This window comes from Helianthus annuus, chromosome 3, assembly GCF_002127325.2.
Source record: "Helianthus annuus cultivar XRQ/B chromosome 3, HanXRQr2.0-SUNRISE, whole genome shotgun sequence".
Taxonomy (NCBI): domain Eukaryota; kingdom Viridiplantae; phylum Streptophyta; class Magnoliopsida; order Asterales; family Asteraceae; genus Helianthus; species Helianthus annuus.
Window position 1 is genome coordinate 161,746,415 of NC_035435.2, and position 11,439 is coordinate 161,757,853.

At 34.6% G+C, this 11,439-nt stretch overlaps 2 long non-coding RNA genes across 2 annotated transcripts; both read left to right on the top strand.

Annotated features, from left to right (window-relative positions):
* Nucleotides 1-1,661: 1,661 nt before the first annotated feature.
* LOC110930361 lies at nucleotides 1,662-11,050 on the top strand. The gene is made up of 3 exons (XR_002587766.2): nucleotides 1,662-1,821; nucleotides 1,922-1,967; nucleotides 11,026-11,050. It is a non-coding gene; the product is annotated as an uncharacterized LOC110930361 (long non-coding RNA).
* Nucleotides 6,464-8,962, top strand: LOC118490237. The gene is made up of 3 exons (XR_004888770.1): nucleotides 6,464-6,860; nucleotides 7,893-7,977; nucleotides 8,812-8,962. It is a non-coding gene; the product is annotated as an uncharacterized LOC118490237 (long non-coding RNA).
* Nucleotides 11,051-11,439: the final 389 nt, after the last annotated feature.

The following is an 11,439-nucleotide window of genomic DNA, read 5'->3' on the forward strand; positions in this document are numbered from 1 at the left end:
ACTACTACTGACACTACAAGAAATTAGGGTGTTTACCCACACATAATTTACCTACACATGTAAATGTGTGGGTATTTACCTACACATGTTTGTATAAGTGTGGGTAATGGTTGATAATATATTTTCATAATGATTAACACTTAATATATGTTGGTAATGGATTTTAGCCACACTTGGTGTTGGTGGGAAAATTTCCTCCCAAAATTGGCAATCGATTAAATATTAAATTACCTACACATGTGGCAAATTTTCTTCATGTGTAGGTAAATTATCTACACATATGTAAAAAACTAATATATGTGTAGGTAAATGATTATGTTTGCCAACACATAACTTTTTAAAAAAAATATGTAGATAAACTAAGTTAATATGTATTTATTTTATTTTTTTAAAAATGACGTGGCAAATTAAATGCCTACACATGTTTAAATGTACAATATGTGTAGATATTAGATATATATAAAATAAGTAAATATATATTTTTTGATGACGTGGCAAAACAAATATCTACACATATTTAGAAATGTACAATATGTATAGATATTTGTGTAGATATTGAATGCATATAAAATACATATTTAAATCTTTTTTATAAGGTGATGTGGCAAAACAAATACCTACACATATTTAGAAATGTACAATATGTATAGATATTGGATACATATAAAATAACTTATGCGGGCTCAAAGCTCCATCTAAAGCTCAAGCTTGGTTTGTTGGTAATTTTTCAAGCTAGGCTCCGACTTGGCTCCTATTTGATTTATTAATTTATATTAATTATAATTATATATTTTTCAAACTTTTATATATAACATAATAGGTGGGGTTCTAGAGGGAACACTAGTGTATTTGCGAACCGAGTGAACAAATCCTGGCCATTGATCTACACACATGTATGGCCAGGATCTCATCATCAAATCGTAAAATACACTAGTGTATTTCAACATCAATCCTGACCATTGATCTACACATGTATATGGCCAGGATTAGTTCACTCAGTTCACAAGCTACACTAGTGTTCACTCTTGAACCTAATCCTAACATAATATATATATCTATACTATATATATATATATATATTGCATATCCGAAGGACAGAAATGGTCATTTGCCGCTTTTTGAACATTTACAACCCTTTAAAGCATATTATACAACCATCTAAAGCACGCCAACCTTTTAAAGTTTACTAAATCTAATTTTGGCGGCCAACTTTTCTTCAAAATTTGAATCCCCGCTCATCCCCACTACCCCATACATCCTATCTTTTCCTTTCACATCTTTCAAAGCACAAAACATCCAAGATCATAGCAGCTTTTGTTTCTCAGATTGGGTGATTTTTGTGACCACCTCCACTCATCCATTGATTTTGCTTCTGTTCTTATGAACATAGATGGCTTTTGCTCATCCATCTTGCTTACCTCGACCATATCCTTTTTCGTTTTGCATTGGCCATTACTATTTTCACCAAGATCTGATTCTTAAGCAGCAGAATTGTTGTAATATCCTATACCTGCGTTTCCCAGGAGAAGATTGCTGATATTCTTCATAGCAGCAGAAGTTGGCAGAAATCGACGGCGGTTTGCGCTGATGAAGTGTTTCTTACTTATCTTTCATGGTATATCACTCCGATTTAGGGTTTCTCATAAAACACAAGTACATCACTCCGATTTAGGGTTTCTCACAAAACATCCTTACTATCCGCCGGCGATTCAAGATCTAGGGTTTGTCTCCAAGGCGATTCAAGATCTAGCATTTCTCATTGACACCAGATCGATGAATCTATCTCTATCCGACATCATATTGACTGAATTTGACCTCTCGGTACCGTTTATTAACCATCTAAGTTTTTCATGTGTTATTTGAGTCTAAACCGTTTTGTATCTGCTATAGTTTGATGAATTCTGTGATTCTTTTTGCCCAGACAACTTATATTGAACCGATTTGGAGTTGGGTTTCGGTAAGAAAAGGTGATTTTCTTATGTGGCTTTGTTAAATTAAAGTTGTGTGATGCCTTTAACACGAATTTTGTATTGACTATGTAACGCCCCAAATTTCATATCTTTTAATATAAACTATATGTATAATGCCGTAAGGGTAGATGGTAATTTTAGACTATTACAATAATAATAGTCGGTTAATTTTGCTAGTAAGTCTAATTATTTAGAATGAATAAAACTAAATAAGAGGAAAGTAACTTGGTTAATGGTTAGATATGTAAATGACATGTTATGAAAACATGAGGGGCTGAAAGTGAAATATGGCTATGAAAATAATAAAACACAAACTTTTAGCAAGTGGTGGGCATTTTATGTGTGTGTGTGTCGAGTTCAAGCAGGAAAGAAATAAACAAAACCTACCTCTTCAACTACATGTAGAAATTCAGCAAATTGAGGATGAAATAGGACAAGATTCTTATGCATGTGATGAAATTCTTAATCATCTAAGAGTTCTCTACATAAGGTATGTTGAAATTTGTAATTTGGTGAAGTTGTATGAAGTGGGTTATGATTAATCCGTGAATTTATATTAAATTAAGCATGATTGTGTGTTAGAATCACCAAATAGAACTTGTGTTGGGAAGGATTTTAAGTAATTTGATGATTAGAAGTGAAACCCACTTCTATGGTGAAGATGATGACATAGGTGTTTCACCCATGTCAAATCCTTGCTTGAATCATCAATGTGTATGTTGTATGTAATGGACTATTGCTAGATAGGTTGAGTATGGTATGTAATTTAGTTTATTCTAGTTTCATTTGATGAATTATGTATGAACTTGGAAGATCATGCATAAATTAGTTGTACATTGTGCATAGCTAGTAGTACGCACGCCAAGTGTTTGATGAAATGTCTAGGTGAAGTTAGGATGTGAGATTGTATGAAATGGCTTGACATATATGAATGAAACATGATAATGATGTAATTAGTAGTATACTAACTTGAGGAATGTGCTTTAGATGGAACTCATACAAGAATTCGGGTTGAATGTATGTGTTGGTCAAGACTATGCATTAGAAGCTTGTACATTGTGCTTGAACGGGCGATGCTCCCCATGTGTTTTTATTAATCACTTAATTTCAATCAAGAAGTGAATGTGTACTAAATATATAATATATGACCATGCTAGTAAAGGATGATGTTATGAATTATGTTAGGTTGTCTAACTGAACAATGTGGTTGACAATTTATGTTGTAAGCGTGTTAGTGAAAGTCAATGTAGATAAGAGCTGGAAAATGTGTATTAATATGAATAAGCATGAGTACTAACATTATTATGGCATGACGACATGAAAGGATAGGAACCACACTAGCATGGACCAAGCATGAAAGGCTAACGGGTCGAAATGAGGCAAGGAAGCGGTTACGAACATGGATGCACGAGGTAAGTGATTTCCGTAATCACTTCTTATTTTGTTTAAGTAATGTAGTGTTAGTTAATTGAGCATGATGATGATTGAAAGTTGATATGGTTTTGGTTGTATGAAATCGGTGAAGACATTACCATTTGGCAATATTGACTAATGAATTGTTTGTCAAGTATTATGCATTCACAGGATGATTAGCGAAAGGGATTATGTTGCTATTACTTAGTCAATTAGTGCACGAAGTATTAAAACGGGTCATAGCTTTGATCCGAGCCAGGTATGTGCGATTAGAGTTGTAGTTAAGTCATGGGAGTAGTCAAATGTTTAAGGAAGCCCTTTATAGTAAAGGATGGAATAAAGTTGACAAAAACGCCCTTGAAGGGTAAATTGGGCTAACGATCTTAAAAGTAGTTTAGAAACAAGCTAATCGATTTGGTGTAATGTTTTGGTCAAGTATGAAAGTGAGAAGTATAGGGTTTTGTATGTCGTAGACCCTATTATGCACGAATACCCATGACATGTAACACCCCAAAGATAAAAGACACAATAAGTAATATGGTACCTAAATGTGGGATCCTAAAGAATATGTAGCAATAAGGTACCTAAAGTGGGATTCTAAAGGATACATAGTAATATGGTACCTAAATGTGGGATCCTAAAGAATATGTAGCAATAAGGTACCTAAAGTGGGATTCTAAAGGATACATAGTAATATGGTACCTATATGTGGGATCCTAAAGAATATGTAGCAATAAGGTACCTAAAGTGGGATTCTAAAGGATACATAGTAATATGGTACCTAAATGTGGGATCCTAAAGAATATGTAGCAATAAGGTACCTAAAGTGGGATTCTAAAGGATACATAGTAATATGGTACCTAAATGTGGGATCCTAAAGAATATGTAGCAATAAGGTACCTAAAGTGGGATTCTAAAGGATACATAGTAATATGGTACCTAAATGTGGGATCCTAAAGAATATGTAGCAATAAGGTACCTAAAAGTGGGATTCTAAAGGATACATAGTAATATGGTACCTAAATGTGGGATCCTAAAGAATATGTAGTAATATGGTACCTAAACGTGGGATTCTAAGTTAAGAATTTCCTTAAGTAGATACGTATGAAGGTATGTATGTATGTATGTGTGAATATAAGTGGTATGTATGAATGAAGGTATGTATGTATGTATGTGTGAATATAAGTGGTATGTATGAATGAATGTATGTATGTATGTATGTAGGTGTGTATGTAGGTAGTATGTGTATATATATATCCAAGTGAGTATGTACGAATGTGTGCACGTATGTAGGGTTGTGAGAAGGCATGTGATAGGTATGTATGTAGACATGTATGCATGTATGTATGTAGGTATGCACGTATGTAGGAACGTACGTATGAATGTAGGTACGTAGGTTGGTAAGTAGTTATGTGTGAACGGATGCACATATGTAAGTATGTATGAAAGTATATACGCATGTATTCAATGAAATTGAGTATTGACGATAATAATAGTGTGCCTTGTGAACGAAGTGTAACGCAGGTACAATGAGAAAGTCTCACCACGGAATGTACGATCAGATGGAAAGCTGGGATGTAAAGAATTAACGGAACAAAAAGTAAACGTGAATAAATCTTGTATGTTTATAATGCGTACTAATGTTATGAATTTAATGTGGTGAGCGCAGGTAGTACGAGTCATGAGGATCATCAAGGAACAGAGATCGAGGATCGAGTCACTAGTGAGATTGTACGGGAACGTTGATGTATATAATGTAGTAAACATAAGCTATGTTTCTACTTAGTAAATAAGTCGATTGATGGATTTATGTGAAAGAGTTATCTTAAAGTTAATTTTTAAATAAGTTAAGGTGTTTATAATGAAAGAAAGTTTATGGCTTGAACTTCCGCTGCGACCTTTAGTCAAATACGTATTAGGGTCTTACAAGTTGGTATCAGAGCCCTGGTTTGAGCGAATCAAGTACGAGAAGATAAATACTTGAACTCAAACCTGTGTGCTCTTGTGATAAAGAACCCGTACAATCCACGACTCGATCAAGATCTAAAGGTAGAAATGGAATGAAAGCATGTATGAATACATTCATATAAAGAAACTAACGGTTTTATATGTGCAAGGTAAACATAAGTGTCTGAAGAGGATGGTCCGTGGATGCAGGATAGGATGAATACTAAGGCTGGCAAAGGTGTAAATAAGCTAATGAACCCCAGGTACACACTATTAATATGTATGGGTATCAATGTTGAAAGAAAAAGGAAGAAATCTCCTTGGGAAGGTAATTATTAAACGAAAGGCAATGATGTGGTCTTGGGGAAATTTTAGAAATGTGCACGAAACTGAAACCCATTTCTCGGACATAAGGCGATGATTACACGAAGGCACGAAACTAGTATGTGGATTGCGCACCTGGCCAGTACGCAAGAAGCATATGACGTTCGTGAGACCGTGGTAATTATCGCAGGTGTGTCCGGTAGAACTAGGTAACAGGTGGGCGTGCGGTGAAATGGGTAGTAAGACTCTCGGGAAATTGAGAGTACTATGTAAGAGTGAAAAGTATGAGTGATAAGAATGAAGAATGTTGAATCCGTAAGACAGTACGGATCAGCAATGTATGAATGAAATGTTTGAATCCGCGAGACGGATTCAAAGAATGAAAGATGCGAATGCAATGTTTGAATCCGCAAGACGGATTCAAAACATAGAAGGTACGAAAGGTATGAATAATGCATTCGAATCCGCGAAACATATTTAAGGTATAAAAGACGAAACTAGTCTACATAAGAAGTGTCGATAGTTTGACCGTGATTGTGTTAAATGAGTCATATGGGCAAATGTAAAGTAAAGAAACAAAAGAATGATCGTAATGAGCATGCAGACCTAAGTTATAAAACGAAAGAAGGAAGTTTTGAACAAGGTATGTGTTAAATGTGTTAGAAATCGACTCTTATAAGTCAGAATGAATGACGGGCTATGACCCAGACAATGGTTTAAGTATGAACAAAAAGGGTAAGTTTGTTAAGAATACTAAAACGATGTAATGAATGTCTTTGTAAGTAAGCATGAATGGAAGGAAACACGAATGTGTACTTCAATGCATCTATGATAAGTAAGAAAATTCAGTTTAACCTTAAAAGGTCAAACTGCAAAGGTTGACGAAATAAGTAACTAAAATGAAAGAATTGCGTGTAAGAAATGGAATGTAAGATGTGTTATAGCATGTACGCAGGAAATATGTAACAGAATTATAGGTGTGTAATCACCTAGTGTTATGAATGTTTGAATGACATATGCTAACCGCCGATGTTGTTGATGATAATGTTAGAACTATTGATGCGATGAAACCAATCGTATTGGTGAAAGGACGTGCACGAGCGGAAGCTCATAACACGAAGGAATGAAACTTGGCCTGTACGGCTAGTGCACGAGGAGAAGATGATCGATCAGGGTTGCGGATCGTGGTTGGGAAATGAAAAAGAGGTTAGTAAAATGTCTAACTCATGATTGGAGAGATATGAACTGTCTATACACGTGAATTAAGTAATGCATGAAGTGAAAGCGATAGTAATGTGAAATGAACGGAATGATTTAAAGATACTATAAAGGTATGCAAGGTATACGTAAATGTAGAAAAGGTAGATTAAGGTTAACGTTAAAGTTAAGCATATATGAGTATGTATAGATTTCGGGTAATGGTTAAATTCTCGTAAGATGAAATACATGATACACATACGTATGTAAACTAAATAATGCACGAAGTGAGAATAATTGTAAAGTGAAATGAAAAAGATGGTTAGAAAGTAACGTAAAGGTATGCATGGTACAAGTAATTGTAGAAAACGTAGAAGGATGATCACGTTAGAGTTAAGTACATAGGTGTGTGTGATTACAAGTCAAAGAAGTATGTATATTGAACCGTGGTTGTCAGACCAAGGAAATGACAATGATATGCGAAATTATGATAAGGAAGGTATGGAATTGTTAGGGAGAAGTCAATGATATGAATAATGAAATAAACATGAAAGAAACATTAATAGGAATGTTTTTGAAATTGAATGATAGTCATTGTGATGAGCTCGTGGTTGTGTCGAGTACATGTAGAGAAGGAATAATTGGTGTTAAATAAAGGTAAGAAAGGTTTCGGGGACGAAACCTCAATTAAGGGTGGTAGACTTGTAACGCCCCAAATTTCATATCTTTTAATATAAACTATATGTATAATGCCGTAAGGGTAGATGGTAATTTTAGACTATTACAATAATAATAGTCGGTTAATTTTGCTAGTAAGTCTAATTATTTAGAATGAATAAAACTAAATAAGAGGAAAGTAACTTGGTTAATGGTTAGATATGTAAATGACATGTTATGAAAACATGAGGGGCTGAAAGTGAAATATGGCTATGAAAATAATAAAACACAAACTTTTAGCAAGTGGTGGGCATTTTATGTGTGTGTGTGTCGAGTTCAAGCAGGAAAGAAATAAACAAAACCTACCTCTTCAACTACATGTAGAAATTCAGCAAATTGAGGATGAAATAGGACAAGATTCTTATGCATGTGATGAAATTCTTAATCATCTAAGAGTTCTCTACATAAGGTATGTTGAAATTTGTAATTTGGTGAAGTTGTATGAAGTGGGTTATGATTAATCCGTGAATTTATATTAAATTAAGCATGATTGTGTGTTAGAATCACCAAATAGAACTTGTGTTGGGAAGGATTTTAAGTAATTTGATGATTAGAAGTGAAACCCACTTCTATGGTGAAGATGATGACATAGGTGTTTCACCCATGTCAAATCCTTGCTTGAATCATCAATGTGTATGTTGTATGTAATGGACTATTGCTAGATAGGTTGAGTATGGTATGTAATTTAGTTTATTCTAGTTTCATTTGATGAATTATGTATGAACTTGGAAGATCATGCATAAATTAGTTGTACATTGTGCATAGCTAGTAGTACGCGCGCCAAGTGTTTGATGAAATGTCTAGGTGAAGTTAGGATGTGAGATTGTATGAAATGGCTTGACATATATGAATGAAACATGATAATGATGTAATTAGTAGTATACTAACTTGAGGAATGTGCTTTAGATGGAACTCATACAAGAATTCGGGTTGAATGTATGTGTTGGTCAAGACTATGCATTAGAAGCTTGTACATTGTGCTTGAACGGGCGATGCTCCCCATGTGTTTTTATTAATCACTTAATTTCAATCAAGAAGTGAATGTGTACTAAATATATAATATATGACCATGCTAGTAAAGGATGATGTTATGAATTATGTTAGGTTGTCTAACTGAACAATGTGGTTGACAATTTATGTTGTAAGCGTGTTAGTGAAAGTCAATGTAGATAAGAGCTGGAAAATGTGTATTAATATGAATAAGCATGAGTACTAACATTATTATGGCATGACGACATGAAAGGATAGGAACCACACTAGCATGGACCAAGCATGAAAGGCTAACGGGTCGAAATGAGGCAAGGAAGCGGTTACGAACATGGATGCACGAGGTAAGTGATTTCCGTAATCACTTCTTATTTTGTTTAAGTAATGTAGTGTTAGTTAATTGAGCATGATGATGATTGAAAGTTGATATGGTTTTGGTTGTATGAAATCGGTGAAGACATTACCATTTGGCAATATTGACTAATGAATTGTTTGTCAAGTATTATGCATTCACAGGATGATTAGCGAAAGGGATTATGTTGCTATTACTTAGTCAATTAGTGCACGAAGTATTAAAACGGGTCATAGCTTTGATCCGAGCCAGGTATGTGCGATTAGAGTTGTAGTTAAGTCATGGGAGTAGTCAAATGTTTAAGGAAGCCCTTTATAGTAAAGGATGGAATAAAGTTGACAAAAACGCCCTTGAAGGGTAAATTGGGCTAACGATCTTAAAAGTAGTTTAGAAACAAGCTAATCGATTTGGTGTAATGTTTTGGTCAAGTATGAAAGTGAGAAGTATAGGGTTTTGTATGTCGTAGACCCTATTATGCACGAATACCCATGACATGTAACACCCCAAAGATAAAAGACACAATAAGTAATATGGTACCTAAATGTGGGATCCTAAAGAATATGTAGCAATAAGGTACCTAAAGTGGGATTCTAAAGGATACATAGTAATATGGTACCTAAATGTGGGATCCTAAAGAATATGTAGCAATAAGGTACCTAAAGTGAGATTCTAAAGGATACATAGTAATATGGTACCTAAATGTGGGATCCTAAAGAATATGTAGCAATAAGGTACCTAAAGTGGGATTCTAAAGGATACATAGTAATATGGTACCTAAATGTGGGATCCTAAAGAATATGTAGCAATAAGGTACCTAAAGTGGGATTCTAAAGGATACATAGTAATATGGTACCTATATGTGGGATCCTAAAGAATATGTAGCAATAAGGTACCTAAAGTGGGATTCTAAAGGATACATAGTAATATGGTACCTAAATGTGGGATCCTAAAGAATATGTAGCAATAAGGTACCTAAAGTGGGATTCTAAAGGATACATAGTAATATGGTACCTAAATGTGGGATCCTAAAGAATATGTAGCAATAAGGTACCTAAAGTGGGATTCTAAAGGATACATAGTAATATGGTACCTAAATGTGGGATCCTAAAGAATATGTAGCAATAAGGTACCTAAAAGTGGGATTCTAAAGGATACATAGTAATATGGTACCTAAATGTGGGATCCTAAAGAATATGTAGTAATATGGTACCTAAACGTGGGATTCTAAGTTAAGAATTTCCTTAAGTAGATACGTATGAAGGTATGTATGTATGTATGTGTGAATATAAGTGGTATGTATGAATGAAGGTATGTATGTATGTATGTGTGAATATAAGTGGTATGTATGAATGAATGTATGTATGTATGTATGTAGGTGTGTATGTAGGTAGTATGTGTATATATATATCCAAGTGAGTATGTACGAATGTGTGCACGTATGTAGGGTTGTGAGAAGGCATGTGATAGGTATGTATGTAGACATGTATGCATGTATGTATGTAGGTATGCACGTATGTAGGAACGTACGTATGAATGTAGGTACGTAGGTTGGTAAGTAGTTATGTGTGAACGGATGCACATATGTAAGTATGTATGAAAGTATATACGCATGTATTCAATGAAATTGAGTATTGACGATAATAATAGTGTGCCTTGTGAACGAAGTGTAACGCAGGTACAATGAGAAAGTCTCACCACGGAATGTACGATCAGATGGAAAGCTGGGATGTAAAGAATTAACGGAACAAAAAGTAAACGTGAATAAATCTTGTATGTTTATAATGCGTACTAATGTTATGAATTTAATGTGGTGAGCGCAGGTAGTACGAGTCATGAGGATCATCAAGGAACAGAGATCGAGGATCGAGTCACTAGTGAGATTGTACGGGAACGTTGATGTATATAATGTAGTAAACATAAGCTATGTTTCTACTTAGTAAATAAGTCGATTGATGGATTTATGTGAAAGAGTTATCTTAAAGTTAATTTTTAAATAAGTTAAGGTGTTTATAATGAAAGAAAGTTTATGGCTTGAACTTCCGCTGCGACCTTTAGTCAAATACGTATTAGGGTCTTACAGACTATGTTGCTAACTTCATGTTTAATTGGTCCTTTCAGGATTAAAAAATTTTAACGAGTCACGACAACCTTCTTCTTCAAACAAGTGTCTTTAGTGTTTGTTGATCAAGCAATGTTGATTAACCATTTGATTTTTGACGTTTTTGAGGGTTTTTGTAACGGGTCGCAGGAGTATCATATCGACCAACCTGAATGCGGATTGAAGGTAGTGGTTTATTCGACCTTTAGTTTTACCGTTTTATTTTTGACGTTTTTGTTACTGTGGTACTTTAATCTAACTGTGTCATATATTGTTGCTTTAATTGCTACAGATTGCTGAGAATAAGTGTGTTTTTCCATTGGATAAGCCAGTGATCCAAAGGCCATTGCTAGATCAATGTACACGCTTCTCTTGCTTTCATCATGGGTGGAGAAAACGGTTTCCTATATGCAAATCTACCCCAAGTGGCTTCT